This window comes from Pongo abelii, chromosome 22 (assembly GCF_028885655.2).
Source record: "Pongo abelii isolate AG06213 chromosome 22, NHGRI_mPonAbe1-v2.0_pri, whole genome shotgun sequence".
NCBI lineage: Eukaryota > Metazoa > Chordata > Mammalia > Primates > Hominidae > Pongo > Pongo abelii.
This window is the reverse complement of record NC_072007.2, coordinates 40,913,571-40,937,252: the sequence shown is the minus strand read 5'-3', so window position 1 is coordinate 40,937,252 and position 23,682 is coordinate 40,913,571. Positions and strand designations below refer to the sequence as shown.

General features: G+C 37.2%; 1 long non-coding RNA gene across 1 annotated transcript; it reads left to right on the top strand.

The window, feature by feature from the left end:
- Positions 1–16,699: 16,699 nt before the first annotated feature.
- LOC129052387 (uncharacterized) lies at positions 16,700–21,827 on the top strand. The gene is made up of 3 exons (XR_008517392.2): positions 16,700–16,795; positions 18,733–18,810; positions 21,108–21,827. It is a non-coding gene; the product is annotated as an uncharacterized LOC129052387 (long non-coding RNA).
- The last annotated feature ends 1,855 nt before the right edge of the window (positions 21,828–23,682 follow it).

Sequence of the window (23,682 nt, the reverse complement as noted above, 5' to 3'; positions counted from 1 at the left end):
TGGTTTCTTTGAAAGACAGTTTGGTGGTATCTTACAAAACTAAACATACCATACTCTTATCACATAACCCAGCAATAACACTCTTTATCATTTGCATAAAGGAATTGAAAATATATGTCCATACAAAAACTTGCACACTAATGTTTATAGCAGATTTATTCATAATTGTTAAAACTTGGAAGCAAACCAGATGTCCTTCATCCTTCAATAGGTGAATTGATAAATAAACTGTTCTACATTTAGACAACGAAATACTACCCAGCACTTAAAAGAAATGAGCTGTCAAGAACTTAAAAGAAATGAGCTGTCCAGTCCTGAAAAGACCTGGAGAAGCCAAAATGCAAATTACTGAGTGAAAGCAACCAATCTGAAAAGGCTATATACTGTATCATTCCAACTCCATGACAGTCTGGAAAAGGCAAAACTATGAAGACAGTTAAGAGCTCATTAGTTGCCAGGAATTGAGGGGAGGGAGAAATGAATAGATGGAGCACAGAGGAGATTTAGGGCAGTGAAACCATTCTGTATATTTAGTGGTGGCTACATGTCATTATATGTTTTTCAAAATCCATAGAATGTACAACACCATGAATAAACCCTAATGTAAATTATGGAATTTTGGTGATGATGTGTCAATATAGGTTCGTCAATTGTAACAAATGTACCACCCTGGTGGGGATGTTCATAATGGGGGTGCATAGGTGAGGGTAGGGTATGTACAGGAACTCTGTGCTCTGCTCAGTTTTTTTGTGAATGTAGAACTCCTTTAAAAATAAATTTTATTAAGTAATTTATATATGCTCCCCAATAAATTAATAAAATAACTGTAGTTTTTTAAAGAAAGGATAAATCTAAAAGTAAGACTATATGACAGGTGGTTTGTTTGTTTGTTTGTTTGTTTGAGATGGAGTCTCGTGCTGTTGCCTAGGCTGGAGTACAGTGGTGCCGACTTGGCTCACTGCAGCTTCCGCCTCCCAGGTTCAAGCAATTCTCTTGCCTCAGCCTCCCGAATACCTGGGATTACAGGCACACACTACCATGCTCAGGTAATTTCTGTATTTTTAGTAGAGAAGGGATTTCACTATGTTGGCCAGGCTGGTCTCAAACTCCTGACCTTGTGATCCACCTGCCTCGGCCTCCCGAAGTTCTGGGATTACAGGTGTGAGCCACCTTGTTCGGCCTATATGACAGGTTTTATGGAGTCTATAAAATATAACACAAAGCAGTATTTTTCAAACTCACTTTTAGCCATAGAAATCCAACTTCTAACAAAATATTACCAACAATTTCATAGTGTTAAATGGAAAAAAGCTGAGCTGCTATCAATTAAATTTATGTTCTCTGAAAATAGAGCTTCCTGGCATAATGTTACAATGATTCTACTTGCTTACTATTTCTAGGGATTAAAAGAGGACAATTTGCAAAACACTGAAAAAAAATCTTCAAGCTATAACTGAACATACTTTTATTAATTTACTAGAAGTATTCAAATTTAGCCAAACTAGCTAATTTAAAAATAAAAGTTGCTTTTTGTGTAGATGTTTAACACGGTCATTTTTAAAAAGCCGATTTAAAAAATTTTTTGGCCAAATTCAACTAAGTTTCCAAGCCAAATTTTCTGAGTATTAATGTCTTCACCCTAATGTAAAATAAAAGATGACTTCAGAAACTTATAATGAGTCATAACATCTTATATTTGTATGAGGCCTTATAATTTACAATGAGTTTTTTATTTCTTCTCCTAACAACTACCATGTGAAGCAGTTATTAAAATAATTCGTGATAAATTGCTAAATCAAAAATTGTGAAAGGACAAGGTATACAGAATTTATTCAAAGTTAATTGCCAATATCAGTTGTCTGCATATACATGGGTTTATTTTTGGGGTCTCTCTTATATTTCATTTTTTTGTTTGCTTGTTTTTGAGACAGTGTCTCACTCTGTCACCCAGGCTGGAGTGCAGTGGCATGATATTAGCTCACTGCAACCTCCACCTCTTGGGTTCTAGGGATTCTCCTGCCTGAGCCTCCTGAATAGCTGACACTACAGGCATGCTCCACCATGCCTATCTAACTTTTGTATTTTAGGAAAGACGGGGTTTTGCCATGTTGGTCAGACTGGTCTTGAACTCCTGGCCTCAGGTAATCCACCTGCCTCCGCCCTCCAAGTGCTGGGATTACAGGCATGAGCCACCGCACCTGGCCTGTTTCATTGGCTTATATGTCTTTGTTATGCCATCTCATACTGTTTTAATTATTGTATTTTTATAATATATTTTGAAATCAGAAATTGTGATGCCTCTAGCTTTGTTCTTTTTTCTAAAGATTGCTTTGGCTGTTTTGGGTCCTTTGTGGTTTTATATTAATTTCAAAATTGTTTTTCTTATCTCTATGAAAACTGTCACTGGGATTTTATAGGTATTGCATTAAATCTGTAGACCACTTTGTGTAATATGGACATTTTAATAATATTGTTACCCAATTCATAAACATCAGAAATCTTTCCATTTATTTTGTCTTCTTTAATTTCTTTCATACATGCTTTGTAGCTTTCAATGTACAAGTCTTTCATCTTCTTAAATTTATTCCTATTTTATTCTTTTTGATACTATCACAAATAGGATTATTTTCTTAATTTCCATTTTGATAGTTTGTTGTCAGTGTATATAAACACAACTGACTTTTGTATGTTGATTTTGTATCCTGAAACTTTATTGAATTTTTTGATCTTCTTGTAACAGCTTTTCTGTGAAGTCTTTAGGGTTTTCTGTGCATAAGATCATGCCGTTTGTAGTGATAATTTTACTTCTTCCTTTCTGATGTGTATGACTTTTATTTCTTTTTCTTGTCTAATTATTCTGTCTAGAACTTCAAGTAGCATTTTATATATAAATGGCCAGAATGAGCATCCTTGACTTGTTCTTGACCTTAGAGGAAAACCTTTCCATTTTTTTTACAATTGAGTATGTTAGCTGTGGGCTTTTCATATGTGACCATCATAGTATTGTGGTAAATTCCTTCTATACCTGGTCTTTTGGGAGCTGTCATATTGTGGCAAGAATACACAATGGGGAAAGCAGTCTCTTCAAGGAACAATTTTGGAAGAATTGGATAGCTACATGAAAAAGAATAACTTCAGACCCTTAATTTATGCTATATATGAAAATCAACTCAAAATGGATTAAAGACTAACCTAAGACCTGAAACTGTAAAACATGTAGAAGAAAACATAGGAGAAAAGCTTCATAACATCATTGGTCTTGGCTATGATACCTTGGGTATGACACCAAAAGCACAAGCAAGAAAAGCATAATAGGCAAGTGGTACTACATCAAACTAAAGAGCTTCTTCACAGCAAGGGAAATAACCATCAACATTGAAAGGTAACTTACGGCTGCATAAATGTCATTTTATACAGCCAAAAGACACATGAAAAAATGCTCATCATCACTGGCCATCAGAGAAATGCAAATCAAAACCACAATGAGATACCATCTCACACCAGTTAGAATGGCAATCATTAAAAAGTCAGGAAACAACAGGTGCTGGAGAGGATGTGGAGGAATAGGAACACTTTTACACTGTTGGTGGGACTGTAAACTAGTTCAACCATTGTGGAAGTCAGTGTAGTGATTCCTCAGGGATCTAGAACTAGAAATACCATTTAACCCAGCCATCCCATTACTGGGTATATACCCAAAGGACTATAAATCATGCTGCTATAAAGACACATGCACATGTATGTTTATTGCGGCACTATTCACAATAGCAAAGACTTGGAACCAACCCAAATGTCCAACAATGATAGACTGGATTAAGAAAATGTGGCACATATACACCATGGAAAACTATGCAACCATAAAAAATGATGAGTTCATGTCTTTCGTAGAGACATGGATGAAATTGGAAATCATCATTCTCAGTAAACTATCGCAAGGACAAAAAACCAAACACCGCATGTTCTCACTCATAGATGGGAATTGAACAATGAGAACACATGGACACAGGAAGGGGAACATCACACTCTGGGGACTGTTGTGGGGTGGGGGGAGGGGAGAGGGATAGCATTAGGAGATATATCTAATGCTAAATGACGAGTTAATGGGTGCAGCACACCAGCATGGCACATGTATACATATGTAACTAATCTGCACGTTATGCACATGTACCCTAAAACTTAAAGTATAATAATAACAAAATAAAATAAAATAAAATAAAAAGAAAGGTAACTTACGGAGTCAGAGGCAATATTTTCAAATCATATATATGTTAAGGGATTAATAATCACAATATATACAACCTAATAACTAAATTTTAAAAACCCAAACAAATAACTCAATTAAAAATGGGCAAAAGACCTTAATAGGCATTTCTCCAGAGAAGAGATATAAATGACCAACAGGTACATGAAAAGATGCTCAACATCACTAATTATCGGGGGAATGCAAATCAAAACCACAATGAGATACCATCTCATACCTATTACGATGGCTATTATTAAAAAGACAACCATTGATGAGGACATGGAGAAATTGGAACCTCTGTACACTGTTGCTGGAAATGTAAAATGGTGCAGCCAGTATGGATAATGGTATGAACATTCCTCAAAAAATTAAAATGTAAAGCTACCGTATGATTCAGCCATCACACTTCTGGGCATCGATTTAAAATCACTGAAATCAGGAACTTAAGAGATATTTGCACTCCTATCTTTGTTGCAGCATTATTCAAAATAGCCAAGATATGAAAACTACCTAAATGTTTATTGGCTGATCAATAAATAAAGAAAATGTAGTATATATATACAATGGAATATTTTTCAGCCTTAAAAAGGAAGAAAATCCTGGCATATATAACAATACGGATGAACGTGGAAGACATTATGCTAAGTGAAATAAGCCAGTGAGTATGATTCTACTTACATGGGGTATTTAAAATAGGCAAACTTATAGAAGCAGAAAGTAAAATGGTGGTTGCCAGGGGCTGAAGAAAGGGAGAACTGGGAAATTGCTACTCAATAGGTATAAAGTATCAGTAATGCAAGAAGAATAAGCTCTGAGATCTGCTGTACAACATAATGCCTATATTTACCTATGCTGTGTTGTGCACTTAAAAATTTGTTTAGAGAGTTAATTTCATGTTAAGTGTTTTTACAGTAATTAAAAAAATAAATAAATTACAGGTCTTCCAGGAAAAGAAAATAAAGTAGAAACCAAAAATACAAAGTTGTTTCCAAATAAATTCAAGACATGAGTTGGCTCTAGAGAAAAAGGTGAATGAGGTTTTTAGTTATGAGAACAACCTCATCGTTCGCATTGACTGAAAGATCAGGTGTATAATTAGAGAATCACAGCACACTCAGGTTGCTTGTGACTGTCATGAATACATTTCAGTGAAAACAAGGACACTGAGGACGTGGAATTCACTGCTCATTAAATGCCCAAAACTGATTTGTGGAAATGCCTAACTCCACAGAAAACTCAAAGGGAACACTTGAAAAATCACAAAAGAATCCCGTTATGTAAGAGGCCAAGACAATAAATGCTTTTGTATAGATTATTGTGGAGATTTAGGAGAGTGAATAAAAGAGATACGCTTTCATAAGTATTAGTGGTATGGATTCTTGGAGAGGTGGTGACATGTGACTTAAGAATAGTTATCAGTGATTCTCCAAATCCTATTACCACATATGGCACCTATTGTATAAACACCTTTAGATACTGGAATTATGCTCCTGGTGATAGCTGCGGAGGTGAAGGTTTAGGAGACCATTCTAAACCTTCCAAATCCTATTACCATACATGGAACCTATTGTATAAACACGTTTAATGCTGGAATTATGTCCCCAGCTGTAGCTATAGAGGTGAAGGTTTAGGAGACTGTAAGATTGGCTGTAGTTCTGACCATGGCTGGTTACTACTATGGGATCTGACAAAAGCTATGGTTGTAGCTGACCTTTTCTAAAAGACAACTATATGCTTATTATTACTGAATACTTCAAGAATACACAAAATGTGAAGAGCTCCCTGCTGGCTGATAAAAAGAGAACCTAGCAGGGTTAATAGAAACAGAGCAAATGCTTCTTTCCAAATCTTTTCAGCTTGCCGTATCATGCTACTGCATTTCTAGTACTCTTCCCTTTACCTCATTTCAGTTTTTACTTTAAATTGGATCATGGAAAAATATTTCATCATAATTAAATGTACTTAGTTTTATATGTAATTTAAAAAGACTATCTGCTTCTTTTATGCACAAAAACATACCTGATTTAGGGCATGATATGTTACCTTCCATTATGATTTTTACTATAATATTTCTGATTGAGACCAGAAAAATATATGTTGCCATATTCAAGACTTTAAGTCTCTCTTTTTAGCCAAAAAGTTGGCAAAATTTTATTAAAATTGTGCTGGCCATTTTTCTTTTCTTTTCATTTTTTTTTTTAATTTCAAATAAACTGCTCTCAAGCTCCCTTGCTAGTATAAACTAGAAATTTGCTTTATCCTGTAAAGATCTCTTTTTCATATAACTCACCCTAAAGTGCAAGCCATGAGCCAAGTTTGGTTATGTTCTGATTTCCTACATCTATTCCATGCATTTTGATGCAGATATAATTACCTGTGGAGACCTGACACTACAACTGGATGGCAGAGAGACGCAGCACTTTTGGAAGTTGATTCAAAATAAAAGACTGTGTCCCTGTGGGTATTTTCAGGAGAAACAGGTATGCTAAATTTAAAGGGAAAAATTTTCTCCAAATGTATTTATAAATAGTTTTGGTGTTCTTGAATGACACACCTGGAAGAAATTCCACGTATAACTTTGTCCCTAATACCACTATGACGGAATGTAGCAGCATTTCATAAGTATGGGGTGAGACTTTGGGGGTCCCCATGTTTCTCCTAGGGTGCTAGTTTTATAGGTCAAAATTAATCTTATAATAATATTAGGACATTATTTGCTTTATTTACTCTCATTGTCTCATGAGTATGCAGTTTAGTTTTCCAGAAGGTACATGAAATATGATGACATCCTTTTTCTGAAGGCCAATGTGTTTTCTAGAATTTTCTAAGGCAGTCAGTTTAACATATACATTTGTGCATTTTGAATAAACAGCTCAGTTTGTTTTAAGCACTTCTGTGCTTTTAACCAGTGGTCTTTAGCAATACTTGCTGCAATTTCTGCTTATCATGATACTGAAGCAGGATATTTCCCTGGCTGCTTTGCAGGTCGGAACTGGAGTACAGGGGTGCTGGAAACAGCCTGCCCCTTTGGTGCTGGCAGGGATGAATTCCATTAACTCAGACCCACTGTGCTTCACACCTCGTGGGAAAGGGAATGCAGGTGAGTGGGTGCAGGACTTGAGGTGAGCGCTTTTGGCTGTCAGTGGGAGCAAAACTGCTCATGACCCCGAAGCTCCAGAAGGAGTGTTATAATGCCCTTTTAGCTCTGCTGTCTACAGACGGCTTAAGTGTTAACAGCTCAGTGGAGTATCAATGTGATAGTCTTTTGCACCCACACCCAAGTTCTTGTCTGGTGTTCAGGAGGAATGAGGTCACATGAACAAATTAAATATGGTAAATGCAGGGGATTTTATTGCTGATGAAAGTGGCTCTCAGCAGGAAGAGGAGCTGAAAAGGGGACAGAGAGGGAAGGTAATCTTCCCCTGAAGTCTGCACATCCCCTGGTTGGACTCCTCTGCAAAGCTCTACCATCAAGCCATCCCTCTGAAGTCAAGCCATTTCTCTCTGACATCCAATCACAGTCTCTAACATTCTGCTGCTTCTCCTCTCTGCTGGCTGAACCTGGGGTTTATATAGGTACAGGATAGCGGGTGGGGCAGGCCATGGGTGGTTTTGGAAAATGCAACGTTCAAGCAGGAAAACAGGTATGTAAGTTCTCACTTTGGGCTGCAGTTCCAGGCTTAAGGGTGGGGCACTCTCTGGGAACCTGCCCTCTTCTGCCCAGAATGTCCCTGCCTCCTTTCCCTATCAATACTGATAAATGCAGAAACATTTTATAAAATTCAGCAATTTTCTGAATTTTAGGTGGAGAAGGAAACTGTGTTAGCTTTCTAGAACTTCTGGAACAAATTACTGCAAACTTGTTGGTTTAAAACAACAGAAAGTTATTCTCTCACAGTTCTGAAGACCAGAATAATGAAATCAAGGTGTCAGAAAGACCACACTCACTCTGAAAGCTTTAGGGGAGAATCTCTTCTTCCCTCTTTAAGCTTCTAATGGCCCCTAGTATTTCTTGGCTTGTGGCAGCAACACTTCAGTCTGGTTTTACATGGCTTTCTTCCTTGTGTCTCTGTGTCTCCTTTCCTATCTCTCTCATCATGTTATGTAGATCCTATGTGAATCCAGGATGATCTCATGATGAAATCCTTACTTTAATTACACCTGAGGTTTTCAATGAACATATTGTGGACAGGCACAATTTAACCCATCACACTGTCTTAACTTGAAAAAGAGTAACTGCCAAAAACCCACATGAAACTTCATTCTTCATGGGGTGTATTAGTTAAGGTTCCTCCAGAGAAACGGAACACATAGACTCATAGCATATATAGATATAGAGCCAGAGATACATGTACAGAGTTTAATTTTAAGGAATTGACTCACATAGCTCTGTGGGCTGGCAAGTCTGAGATGTATAAAGCTGGAAAGTAGGCTAGAAATTTTTGCAGGCATTGATGTTGCAGTCTTGTGTCTGAAGCAGCCTGTGAGCAGAATTCCTTCCTCTTTGGGGGACCTCAGTCTTTTCTCTTAAGGCCTTCAGCTGATTGGATGAGACCCACCCCAGGCTATAGAGGGTAATCTGCTTTACTTAAAGTCTACTGATTTAAATGTTAATTATATCTAATAACACCTTCACAGCAACATCTAGACTGATGTTTGACCAAGAAACTGACTACTATAATCTAGCCAAGTTAAGAAAATTAATCAAAACACAGGGCAAAGTTAGAAACTTTTGTTATAATTAGAGCCTTCATCATCACTTCTATTTAGTAATGGCTTGTACACTGTAACCAGAACAATACCAAAACAACAACAAAAAAGAAATAAGAAGCATAAATATTAGACAAGGGGAGACAAAACTCATAAAGTGTAGTTTATATGATTGTATTTATAAAAATAGCACAAATAAGCCTATAAACAAGTTATAAGAAGTAATAAGTATTAAGATGGCTAGATATGTTTGATTTACAATAAGCTATTGCATGTCTATATGCCAATCACCATAGAAAAAAATTAAAAAATATATTATTTACAACAGCAAAAATATGACAATTTGGAATAAATCTAATAAATGAGGCATACATCATTTTGCGGGACATTTTATTGAATGGCATTAATGACTTTAAAATATCTAATGCTGCTGGGCATGGTGGCACACAACTGTAATCCCAGCAATTTGGGAGGCTGAGGAAGGAGAATCACTTGAACCTGAGAGGTGGAGGTTGCAGTGAGTCAAGATCGTGCCACTGCACTCCAGCCTGGGTGACAGAGGGAGACTCTGTCTGAAAACAAACAACAAACAAACAAACAAACAAAAAGACAAAAAAAATTAGCCAGACATGCTGGCACGTGCCTGTAGTCCCAGTTACTTGGTAGGTTGAAGTGGGAGAAGCACTGGAGCTGGGAAGGTCGAGGCTGCAGTGAGCTGATATCGCACCACTGCATTCCAGCTTGGGTGACAGAGCCAGACTTCCCCTCTCTCTCTCTCTGGATGACAAATGTTTCCATCCAGGAGACATTTGTCAATGCCTAGACACATTTGTTAATGCCTAGACACATTTGTTGTTGTCACCAGTGGCCGTGAGTTGCTACTGGCATTGAGTGGGTTGAGGCTAGTGGTGCTACATGATATCCTAAAGTGTCCAGGACAACCCCATAAACAAAGAATTATTCAGCCCAAAATATTATGGTGCCAAGGTTGAGAGATGCTGCAATACAATAAATGCAAGTCAAATTGGAGTTAATGTGAAAGTCATAAACCAAAAGCCGTCAGAAGAAAATATAGGAGGATATCTCCATGAACTGAAGATTGAAAGAATTTTTTCCATCACAAAGGGCATTAGAACACAAAATAAATTATTGGTACACTTTACTTTACTAAAATTGAAATTTTTTCCAACCAATTATGCTGGAAGACAGTGAAAAAAAGTAAAAACAAATACCTATAAATTGGGAGAAATTACTGGTGTCATATATAAATGACATAGATCAAATATCTAGGAAAAATATACTAATGTGCCACATAAACACACGTGTATATAACATACATATGTATGTGTATAGATGACACATAAAAACATGTAAGAATGAGCAAAAGACAGGAACAGATATTTTACATAGGTGAAAACATGCAAGACAAATAAACATTTAAAAAGATGCTCAACCTTATGAATAAACAGAAACATCAAGACCACAATGATATATATTTAAAGCTAAAAAGATAATTCTAAGAGTTGTTGAGAAGGTAAAGCAATGAAAACGTCTATGTCATGTAGGCGGGAATATAAATTGATACTACTGCTTTGGATCACAATTTAGCATTGTTTCCTGCAACTAAATCTGAACATACTTTATGAAAACCTTCAATTCTCCCCCTGGGTAAACACTCCGGTGCTTAAAGACATGTGGAAGACCCTTTAGAGCAGTATTATTTGAAACTGCAAAATAACACATCTCTTGTGGGCATACATAGAGGTATTTGGATGAGGTCAGATCACACAGGCTAATTCAATGGTATGGTTAAAATTCCAACTCATACAGTGAGTGGTGTGTTCATTACTATGCTTCAGAACTCATGTATAAATTACATATATTCCTTTGTAAGCATACATACTACTTAATTAAAAATAACAACAAAACTTTATTTGTCTGTGAAGATGGATCAATAGAAAAGAATTTGGAGACCGTGAATATTTGTTTGATGTTCCAGAATTTTCTTTTAATGAAAACATCCTAGTTCTATTTAAAGGTGCAGTCAATATTCATTCAGATTAGAACCTTGATTAGCCTCCTAAGGGTTTACAATGAGATACCAGTCCTACTATCCCCCCTGGTTTATGTAACTTAGCAACAGGGAGACCCCAGAAATTCATGCCTCTTGTTATAACTGAATTGTATCTTCCTCCCCTAAACCTCCAATTCAGATGTTGAAACCCTCATCCCTAATATGACTGTATTTGAAGATAGGGCCTTTAAAGAGGTAAGTAATGTTAAATGGGGTTATAATCCACAAGTGGGGCTCTAGTCCAGAAGTATTGGTGGCCTTATAAGAAGAGAACGAGACACTAAGAGTGAAAAGGCCACATGAAGACACAGCAAGAAAGTAGTCATCTCTAAGCTAGGGAGAGAGGCCTCACCGGAAGCCTAGCATGCTGGCACCTTGATCTTGGACTTCCAGCCTCCAGAAATGTAAGGAAATAAATTTCTGTTGTTTAAGCCACCTAGTCTGTGTATTCTGTTACGGGAACTTGAGCTTGCTAATACAACACCTCTATGCTAGATGTCAGGAAATTTGAAGAAAAATTCAGAGATGCCTGTAACGGTTATGTAGTTTCTTGTGACCTGCATCCCCATGGTGAAATATTACTCCTAGTACTGTCTTTGCATTTGACATCTTATCTGGTCCAGATTATTTTACGCATTTTCCTCCAGAATCATCATACTTTTAAAGCTGCTTGAAAGCTTTTATGGAAAAAGCAGGATTAAACAGTCCATAAAGTTTATCATCTTATGTGTTAAGCCAGGAAGTTACCACAGTGGAAAATAGCCATTGCTGTGCCAGAGGGAGAATGATACGAAGCCTGTGCAGGGCTATCCTTTCTGCCTCTGTCCCTGTCTCCCTGCATTTGTGTCTACATGAGAAAGTATGGCTGGGCACAGTGACTCACGCCTGTAATCCCAGCACTATGGGAGGCTGAGGCAGATGGATCACTTGAGGTCAGGAGTTTGAGACTAGCCTGGCCAACATGGTGAAACCCTGTCTCTACTAAAAATACATTAGCCAGGAATGGTGGTGCCCGCTTGTAGTCCCTGCTACTCTGGAGGCCGAGGCAGGAGAATCGCTTGAACCTAGGAGGTGGAGGTTGCAGTGAGCAGAGATCGCACCATTGCATTCCAGCCTGGGTGACACAGCGAGACTCTGTCAAAGAAACAAAGGAAGAAACAAAGAAATTAGGAAAGAAAGAAGGAAGGAAGGAAGGAAAGAAAGAAAGAAATTGGAGTACTTTTTAAAATTCTGTGGAGTTATTCCAAATTATCCTCATCACACTTTGCCCTACCAGAGATCAATATAATTTTGCTTCCATTGTTCTATTCACTATGGACTGGCCATCTAGGCCAGGATAAGGAGGTGACCCTTGACAATGTCTCCATAAGGGTGAATCTCTCATCAGTGTTCAAATTCACACAGCTGTGTTTGTAGAGCAAAGCATCTAGTCTGATGATACTCGAGCTTGCAGAAAATAAATCAAACATCTGGAAAATCATGAGAGAAACATATGCACTTTAAGTAGAAAAGAGCCACTTAGCTCTTTTTTTCTTTAGAACTACCTAAAGAGGCAAATTATGAACTCTACAGCAAATGAGATATTATCTTACGCTTAGGCAGAACGGTTTAGTGGAATGATTGCTGATCCATGACTCAGAAGAGTCTCAAACTCATTGCAGTCAGCTTTTTGCCCCCAGTTGCCTGCCAAATCCGATCCTGTGTACTTTATCTATAATGCCTTCCGCTAAATACGAAGACCAGTTCTCTGTTCTCAACTTACTTGACCTATTGCGAGCCTTTGCCAGTTCATTACTCATTTCTCTTTGAACATCTTTCTTCCTTTGACCTACAAGTCTCCATCCTTTCTTGCCTTTCCCTGTTTCCTTGGCCAAGCTTTCTCGGTCTCCTTTCTTGTATCTGTATTTTCTCTGACATTTGAATGTTAAGATGCCTCTGTCCCAGTCTTAGACCTCTTGATTTCTCCATTTCTATCTGCTTCACTGTCGTCCTAAAAGCTCATTTGGTCTCACAACTTTTAGTAGCGAGAATGCTGCAAGCCAGCTGCCCCTTAAAGGCTGGACTCCAGCTGCTCCTGTCTGCTGCTTGGAAGCTCTTCCTGCAGGTATCAGTGAGGTTTGCTCCTTTTTCTCCTTCTTTTTGCTCAACGAAGCTTATCCAAAGAAAGTACTTTAAAAGGTAATTTATTCCTCTCTCTATCCTCCAACTCCTGGAATCATTGGTCCCTTTACCATCTTCTACATTTTCCCCCAAGTCCGTTATCACCATCTAATTACTATATCTTTTTTTTTGAGACAGAGTCTCGCTCTGTTGCCCAGGCTGGAGTGCAATGGCATGATCTGGGCTCACTGCAACCTCTGTTTCCTGGGCTCAAGCGTATATCAATTTTCTTTATCTTTTTTTTTTTTTTTTTTTTTTTTTTGAGACGGTGTCTCTCTCTGTCTCCCAGCCTGGAGTGCAGTGGCGCAATCTCGGCTCCCTACAACCTCCGCCGCCCAGACTCAAGCGATTATCCTGCCTTAACCTCTCCAGAAGCTGGGACTACAGGAGTGTGCCATCACTCCCGGCTAATTTTTGTATTTTTTAGTAAAGACGGGGTTTCACCGTGTTGGCCAGGCTGGTCTTGAACTCCTGACCTCAAGTGATCTGCCTGCCTTGGCCTCCCACAGTGCTGGGATTAGAGGCGTGAGCCACCATGCTTGGCCTGACCACTATATTATTTATTCATCACTTAGTGAATTGCGTGTTTCCATTGCTGTGGCAGGCTGAATAACGCCCCTGAAGACACCAGGTCCTAATGCCCAGAACCTAAGAAATGTTACCTTATTTGGAAAAATGATCTCTGCAGATGTGATTAAATTAAGGATCTTAAGAAGGAGAGATTATCTTATATTATCTACATAGGCTCTAATTGCAGCTATGAGTGTTCCTGTAAGAGAGAAGCAGATGGAAATTTGACGGACATAAGTGGGAGCAATGCGACCACAGAGGCAGAGACTAGAGTGATGTGGGCACAAGCCAGGGAATAATTGAAGCTGGAAGACACAAGGAACAGATTCTCCCCTAGATCCTCTGGAGGGAATGAGGTGTTGGAGACTCCTTGATTTCCTTGATTTGGGACCAATTATACTGATTTCAGACTTCCGGCTTCCAGAAGTGTGAGAAAATAAACTTGTGCTTTTAAACTATCAAGGTAGTAGTAATTCATTAGAGCAGATATAGAAAATGAATGCAATTGCTACAGTATAAACTCCATGAGGGCATGGGTCTTTGTAAGTTTGATTCACCGACATATCTCAAATGCCTGGAGCATACTGGCCTGTCTAGCAAATATTTGTGGATTAAATAAATAATGTCTATTTTACACGTTATGTGTTAATACTAACAGCCACCTTGCTTACTTCTTAGGGATGTTTTAAAACTTTATAAATCTTCTGTGTTCTTACTATCCATAAAGTGTTTTCTGACACTTTCTAGTTACCAGTAGACTTTAGCAAAAATGTTCCTGCTTATGCTCAAATGATGTCCTTGATCATTTTCAGGTGCCCATCAATGGTAGACTGGGTAAAGAAAATGTGATATCACACACACACACACACACACACACACCACAGAATACTACACAGCCATAAAAAAGAATGAAATCATATCCATAAGAGCTAAACATTGAGCACACGTGGACAGAAATGTGGGAACAATACACACTGAGGATTACTAGAGTGGGGAAGGGGCAGGAAGAATGGGTGTATGGATTGAACTATTAGTATCTATCAGGTACTATGCTTACTACCTGCGTGAGGGGATCTGTACCTCAAACCTCAGAATCATGCAATATTCCCATGTAATAAGCCTGTACATGTATCCGCATATCTAAAATAAAAGTTGAAAAATTTAAAAGTTGTCTGTTAATTTTATCTGTGCTATCTAATGATAATCACAAAATGGGTAGTAGCTATATTTTAAAAAGATGGCATCCAATTTTGAGCAAGAATGAAAAATAAAAAACTACTATACACAATCAAAACTTTTCCTACTAATTTTCAACCATTACTGATCATCGCTTTGAATAGCCCTCCAACATTTCTGTCTAGCATTGAACATATCTTTCTTAGTATTAGAGCCAGCATTTGTGTGTAGCTTGGAGACCTCTCTGAGCTTTGTGCATAAAGTCTTCTCAGGATGCTTCAAAGCAGCCTTTTATCTTTTCTTTAGTAAGAAATGTCTGTCTCCTTACTACAAAGGGAAATTTCCATTTGCCCTTTCAAGTTTTCTGCTTATGCCTCTATTCCTCTTGTAGACTCCTACTTCTAGTGCCTAAGCAAAATCAAAAATAAATTTCCGACAATGTGATCTGACATATGCCATGATTATTGTTTCTAATCAATGATTTCCCTGCAAGGCTCAATTCTTCCACATGTCTATCCACCTTCAACTAATTCTTCCAGGGAAACACACTTTACCCTTGTAATACTATTACTCTTGGATTTAAATATTACACTAAATCTGTTATAGACTTATTTAGATATACAGGCTTTTTTTGAGGCACTTGGTATTACCAAATCAAGCTATAAGCTTTATTATATTTTAAGTGCAAAAAGAAATGCTGCCAATTAAACCAATAAACCCATACTACCTCCACATTATCACAGAACTTTTACTTTTTGTATGTCCTCTCTTGTTTATGTGGATAAATGAAGTATGCATGCATTAGTTATGTACTCACAAAAATATGTGTATAATTTTTAAAAAATATTGAATGAGCTGAAACCACCTTGATTCTATCCTTCTTTGGTACAGCCCCACTTATTTGATTTTAGTTTTTTCTTGTCCTGGACAAGTTCTTATTATGCTTTTCCTGGATTATGCCCACAGAATCACCTCTTCCTTCTGCTAAGCCATCTTGCCTCTTGTCTGGTTCCTCTTCCATCCATCTTCCAGATGGTGACGAGGTGATCTTTTCAAAGCATAAAAAATCACGTTTATCCACTGTTAAGGCTCCTTCCTATTTATGGAAATATGCTCAATCTTTAACTTGCCATACAAAGTCCTTAATCACAGGTTTCTTGCTATCATTCTCCCCCTTCCCTCTACCCTTCCTGCTCACCCATGCTTCATGCCTGCCAGACATTCATACCTATGGGTTTTCTGCAATGCTTCATGCTGCTGAACCTCCCCTGCTTCTCTCAGGCTGTTCCTTCAGGGCAGGGAATAGATAGCCCTTTCTCATCTAACCAACTGACCCTTAACATCTCAGTTTAAGCCTCACCTTCACCAGTGGCTCCAGTATCTGAAATCCTTCTTGACTTCCGGAGCATGCTAAATATTCATAGCCAACACAGCATTTGATTTGGTTCACTTGCCTGCCTTTCAGTATATGTGTGTTATATTTATTTTTATGAACTTATTTATATTTTATTATATACTGCCACCTTCTTGTGGTATAGGACTATGTCTTGCTGTACCAACATTGAGTACGTAGTAGGTACTTCCTATGGTCTAAATATATGTGTTCCCCCAAAATTCATATATTGAAATCCTTAACCCCAAAGTGATAGTATTAGGAGGTAGGGCCTTTGCAAAGGATTAGGTCATGAAAGTACAGCCCTTATGAATGGGATTAGTGTCCTTATAAAAGAGAACAGAGAAGTCCCTTATGCCTTCCACCATGAAAGGGTGTAGTAAGAAACCACCATCTGTAAGGAAGTGGGCTTTCACCAGACAATGAATCTGCCAGACCTTTGAAGTTGGACTTCTTAGCCTCTAGAACCGTGAGAAATGAATTTTTATTTTTTAAGCTACTGTTCATGACATTTTGTTACAGCAGTTCAAATGGACTAAGAATACTCACTAGTTGATTGATAAACACATAATTAACATTTAATAATGTATGAATACAATAGCTTATTTTACTTTTTTAGTATATATACATATCTATAAATTTATAAACATATTATTGTACTATATGTCTCTCCTTCTCCTTCTCTGTACATACACACACCACGTACACACACAAATTTTTCTTTGCACAGCCCAATTTTTTAAAGTTGGGAAATTCATGACATATCTCATTTAAAACTGAGCATTTTAATGTTCCTTCTATCTTGCTTTTTTAACCTTCTGTTTTTTTTCCTTATTAATCTATGGGCTATTGCTTTTCTTTTCATGTCTATTTGTATAATTTCTTCTTTTCACTGTAAGTATCTATAGATACATTAACAAGAGACTACTAGGAGTTGAGAAAGATAACCAAAATTTATTTTATTTTAGAGATGCTTTTTGGGCATCATATATTTAATGTGATAGTCACTCTGCTGTTGAAAGGTGAAAAACAGACTTATGTATGCACTAAGGTTCCTAGATGTCTTTGTTTTTAAAAGATATATATTTAAGGTATAAAACAAGATTTTTATATAAATATATATCAAATGTATATAATTTTTACATATGATATGTAAACATATATAAATTATATATCAAAGATATATATAATTTTTATATATAATATATAAATATATAAATTATATATCAAAGATATATATAATTTTTATGTGATATACAAATATATAGAAATTATTTATATATTTAGATTTCACACATAAGTGAGATCATGTAATATTTTTCTTTTTGTATCTGAGTTCTTTTGCTTAGCATAATGTCCAGGCTCATCCATGTTGTCATAAATGGCAGGACTGCCATCTTTTATAAGGCTGAATAATGCTTACTATATTTCATTATATATGATTTAATTTTATATATGTATCTATGTATACATCTATATGTATATATCTATTTATCTCCCAGTTTCTTTATCCATTCATTCACCAATTGACACTAAGGTTGTTTCCATGTTTTGGCTGTTGTGAATAATGCTTCAATGAGCATGGGAGTGCAGATATCTCTACGAGGTGCTAATTTCATTTCTTTTGCATAGCAGAATAGGGATTGTTGGGTCATATAGTAGATCTATTTTTACTTTTGTGAGGAATCTCCACATTGCATTCCATAATGGCTGAGCCAATTTACATTCTTACCAATAGTGTACAAGTTTTCCCTTTTCTTTACATCTACCCTTTCCAACACTTATCTCTGGTCTTTTTGATAATAGCCAGTCTAACAAGTGTGGGGTGATATTTTCTGGTTTTGGTTTGCATTTCCCAAATAACTAGTGATGTTGAGTGCCTTTTCATATATCTATTGGCAACTTTTCTGTCTTATTTGAAGAAATGTCTATTCAAGTTCTTTGCCATTTTAAAAGTTGGGTTGTATTTTTGGCTATTGGGTTATGTGAATTTCTTATCTTTTGAATATTAACCCCTAATCAGGTATATTGTGTGCAAATATTTTCTCCCAATCAGTAGGTTGCCTTTTCTTTTTTTTTTTTTTTTTGCTACACAGAAATCTTTTAGTTAGATGTATTACCATTTGTTAATTTTAGCTTTTGTCATCTGAGCTTTTGTTGTGATATCCAAAAAAAAAAATTATTGCTAAGGCTAATATCAAGGAGCTTTTCCCATATGGTTCTTTGGGTCAGAACTTGCATACTATTCCTCATCTCATTTTACTGACCAAAGAAAATCAGATGGTTGAGTCCTTAGAGTTGGAGGATACTAAAAAATTACATCAGAAGGGACATGAATTCAAGGATGAGAGCTGAATTGGAAACATCTTGCAATCTTCTGCAGTGACTTTCTCTTTCCTTCCTTAGGACTCCATGAACATCCCTGGAAACTATGCGTTCTCTCAAATAAAGAAAACTTTCCAGATTAAAAAAAAATGACATTTTGTAAGTAAAAGTTTTGTAAGTACTACATGGGCAGCTACCAATCACACTGGAGCATGTTTCCTTTTACTTTTTTGAAATATTTAGCTCAAATGTTCTACTTTGTTCTAGAACTTGGGTCTATGTAGATAGAAATCTACATGCTCAACCAAGATACTGAGAAACAAAACTCATGGCAATATAAAAATGTAACTTCATTTTTTTTCTCTTGCTGTTTCTTTAACATGTATTTAGTGTATGTAAATTTCCTCTGTCTCTAGATGAAAACTGTCAGATAAAATTTGTCATCTGGAAAAGATAATAGAGTATTGCAAAGTGTCTTAAAAATCAGCGGCTAAATGTTAAGTACAAGTTATTGATCAAAAGTGGTAAAAGCTTTGGAAAGGGCATGCCTGAATTTTACCATCTTCAAACCACTGCTTATTTTGTGGCCTTCCCGTTTCCTACCAGAAAATTCATGGGTTCATTGGAGATGGCCATTATTGGGGGATATTCTCCTGACATTTCTTGACTCAGGCAAAAGTATTTCTTTCATGGTGATGACTCATGTTTCCTTCCATAGGGAGGAATCTGAAATTGATCTCTACCTTCTTGTGGATGGGGTCCTTCTGTGTCTTCCCACTTCCCAAACAGATGACCCTAGAAAGGCTTTTCCTCTCATGTGAACTTTATCTTTTTTATGTAGAACACACATACTTTTCTTACCAAATTCTAGAAGTGCATCCACCTCCCACTTGCCCCTGGTTGCCTTTGCTTTTCTCAACTACCGATCAGGACCAGCTCTCTATCTCCTCACCTGCAGCAGAGTACTTAAACTTTCCCAGTTATGCAGTGGAGGGACCCCTCACCAAGTTTGAAATAAAGAAGGAATAAATCCTTCCCTGGGATTTAGAAGTGAGAACTCACAGCATGTCAATAGAAATCTCCAGGAAATGTCTCTACTATTGCCCTTCTCTTCTCCCTTCTTGACTGATTTATATTCTCAAAGTGTGTGACAGAATCCATGAATTCTGGACTTGAGTTTCAGTGATAATCTTGGACAAATCTAAATTTTGGTTTAGCATTTCAAGGATTTTTTTTAGGGATATTTCATTTTTGTTATTTAATAGAAAATTGAATTTTTACATCTTTTTATACTTGCAAGTCTCTACTTGGACCTGACCTGTTTTTAGGTAAGGTTGGTTGAAAAACTGCTTATCCTTCTCCTTCTTACTTTAAGTAGAGCAACATTTTGGGTACAGAATGCACTACTATAGATTGTTTCAGTAGGAAAATTTTCCCAAGTGGCCTTGAATAGATATATCAAGAAAATGGTACAGGGGAACCAAGAGTTGGTGGCTCATTTAACTTCCCATTTCTTATCCCAGCATGTTTCTTATTTTCTGATAAACATTACTTTGTCCCTGTATTCCTAATTCTCGAAAAAATAATATGATATTTATTTCCCTGTATAAAATAAAGCTCTTGGAACAAATTGAGAACATGAACAAAGGGAAGCTTTTGAATCTGTTTCAATCCCTAACAGGTAAAACCATGCTCTTGGTGTTAATAACATAATGATCTACCATTCAGGTGCTTTATAAAGATAAAATGTGGGTAATCAAAGTTTTATCATTCGTAAACAGAGAATATCAGGGAATTTCAAACTTTTTGATCTCATATAGTTTTGAGTATAGAGCCTCAGGGTTTTAAAATGAGACACTTTGCATTGAAGACCAAAGAGGGAAGAATTACAACACATTCTTTAAAGACCTTGTCATATCATACTTGAGAGATGACTGCAGAACACTGGCCTCTGGACATCTCCTTTACTTTTTAATTGGTTAAACTATCCAAAGTATAGCTTGAGTCTGTTACAGGACAAAGTGGCTTGGGGATGTTGAAGCCTTCTACAGGAAATCTTTGTGCCTTGCATAAAATGAGCTGACTTGCTCTGAACTACATGCTTTATAGTTGAGCCCCCTAGTGTCCTGTGGTTCTTGAACAAATATCCCAGGATGCCAGACTGATGGCTCCATTTCATGGATCTCATAATTTGGAGGGAAGTCGCGGGACAGTATTATAAATTAAGGTGGGTAAAAACTGCCAAACAAACCAGTATTTTATACTGAGCTCCAAAAAGAGGAATATATAGCAAATGTGTTTTTTAATCATTGTACTTTTTTGTCAGTCGATACTTATCTGACAACCTTGGTCGTCCCCTACAGTTGTATTTGCTGTTACAAAAAATATGTTTCGCACCAGATACTTTACCCATGTCAAATATAACTTTCTGTTCATTACCAAATTCTCTCTTCCAGGTGAATATGAACATACAAAAACACTGGACATCTTCTGGAACTTTCATACTTAGAGAGTCTCAGATAAATAGAGGATGACGGACACCTGAATTTAATATTCCAGCAGTTTCCTCTATGTCTCTGTGATTTATTATAATGTAACTACAAGAGTCTCCCAATGGGTCTCTTTAGGTTCAATCTTTCCTCTCTTTAATTTCTCCCATGAACACTGTCAAATTAATGTTATTTACAAGTAAAATAATCATCGTGTGATCCACCTAATAAAATTCTTAGGAGGTCTCCAATGCCATCTTAGCTTTTTATTCTTGCCATGATACATCTTCTTGCGTTTACATCTCTCTAGCACTGCACAACAGCCAAACTAGTCTATCCGCAATCGTCTGAACTTTTTTTTTCAGCCTCTACATTCTTTTCTTTCTTTGATTTCTCATCACCCCAAAGTACCTGTATTCTTTTGCCAACAAAATTTAAACCCCACTTCTTTTGGGAAGTCTTTCCTCACCCTCTACATATATTTCCATAGTTTTGTATTTACACACCGCAATATAATCTGTTAACTAAAACCTATAGACATTGTTTTGCTATGCAAAGCTTTGAATACATGTGAGAAAACACTAACACATACAGTTATTGGAATAGGTGCCCCCAAACACTTGCAAAAACATTTTTCTTAGGTAATATTTTATGACTCTAGGTTATCTTTATGTAAGTTAATATTGGCACCTTTTGCTTCTCTCTAGCCTTGTTCCCAATTCGGGGCATTTTTTTCACCTACCAAACGTAGATTGTCTTAGACATAGCCGCTGTGATTTGGAAAGAAAGTTTTATACTTAAATAAAATAAGCCGTATATGTGTGAACCGGATAAAACTGATAAGAAAAAAACATTGATTTTGAATAGCCCTAATGAGGCAGGAGAGTTCCCTGACACCTCTGTGGGACTTGCGACAGGGGTGTGACTCATTTACTCAGCCTCCATGAACTCAAACTTCTTGTGGGAGGGGAAGCATGCAGGTGAGCCGGGGCGAGCAGTTTTGGGCTCTGGCCCCATGGCAGGGTCTATGTGTGTTAAAATGTGCTTTTATCTTTGCCGTCCATGGATGGCTAAGTGTTAACCAGCTTTGTGGAAAGTCAGGGTGACAGCCTTTTACACCCTGCCCTTTTGGTGCCTGGGTCTAGTCTGGCATCCAGGAAGAATCAGGTCACATGGACTTGAAGGATGGCAAATGTGGGGATTTTATTGAATGATGGAGGTGGTTCTCTGTGGGATGGATGGGGAGCTGGAAAGGGGATGAAGTGGGAAGATGATCTTTCCCTGGTGTTCATCCATCTTACTACTGATCTCCTTTCTGATCATCCTTAGCTGAACTCATCTTGATATTGAGATACTCCTTCTCTTCTCTCCTTCTCTGCCACACTGTTCTGCTGCTCTGCCAGTGGAGCTTGGGGTTTATATGGGGACAGGATAAGGGTGTGGCAGGCCAGAGTGGTCTTAGAAAAGGCAACATTTGGGCACAAAAACAGGAGTGCCTGTTCCCATTCAGTGCCATGGGTTTCCAGGCTTGAGGGTGGGGCCGTTGCTGGGGAACTGCCCTCTTCTACCCAGTATTTCCCTGCCTCCTGTCCATATCACTACCTAAATAATCAGTTCCAGTTTATCAACATTCAATCTAATTGTTAATGGACTCCTTCTTGCCTTTTTGCAGTCCAAGTGTGTTGGTTCTCAAGAGGGCATTGGTTAGCTATTAAACTGAGTCCCTGCTTCTGCCTTTATAGTTTCCAGAAGTATGATTTGCTGTCATCTTTACCACTTGGTATTCACTCATCATTTTGAATTTATATAATAATGTCACTCATAATTTGCCTGCTATTCTCTGCCATCTATTTTATATGCTTCACAGATGCTATGCTTAGATTGTAAGATCAATCAAGGGAGAGATTGAAATCATGCAAGTTTCTGAACTCACTGGCTGTGCAGGGCTGCCTAGCTCCTTGCAAATGTCATCTGCAAAATGAGGTTGTTAGAATAGGATGCCTTTCAAGATGCTTATTTAAGTTGAGGATTTAGTGAATCATCATCTCATTCTAATGACTGAAATATATGTGTTGGCGAGGACAGTATGCCAAGAAGAAAAGGTGGACTTTTTCACTATTCACATTTAGTTTGAGGTTTTTAGAAAGAGCTGCTCTTAAGAAGAGATCTATAGTAACAGGATTACTGTGATGATCAAATAAAATAATGCACACAAAGCACTTAATCAAGTATTTAAGAGACAATTTGTGTTATTATCATTATCATTTAGATAATCTTTTAAGAAAATTTTTGCTAGCCTTACTGAGATTGATCTTTTTTGTGGGGGAATGGGGGGAAAAGAGTTACCTCTAAGGTATAATTTTTAGCAGCCTATCCTAAAATCCAGTTACATATAATCTCTAGATTAAAAATCACTCCCCCAAAGGATTCTTTTTCTTCCTAATTTAATTCAGATCTCCTACTGTTCTAATGAATCTGATACTCCGCCTTTAGTGAAGTCTCAGGGTTGCAGTCATATACTTATAGATATTGTTTGTTTTCT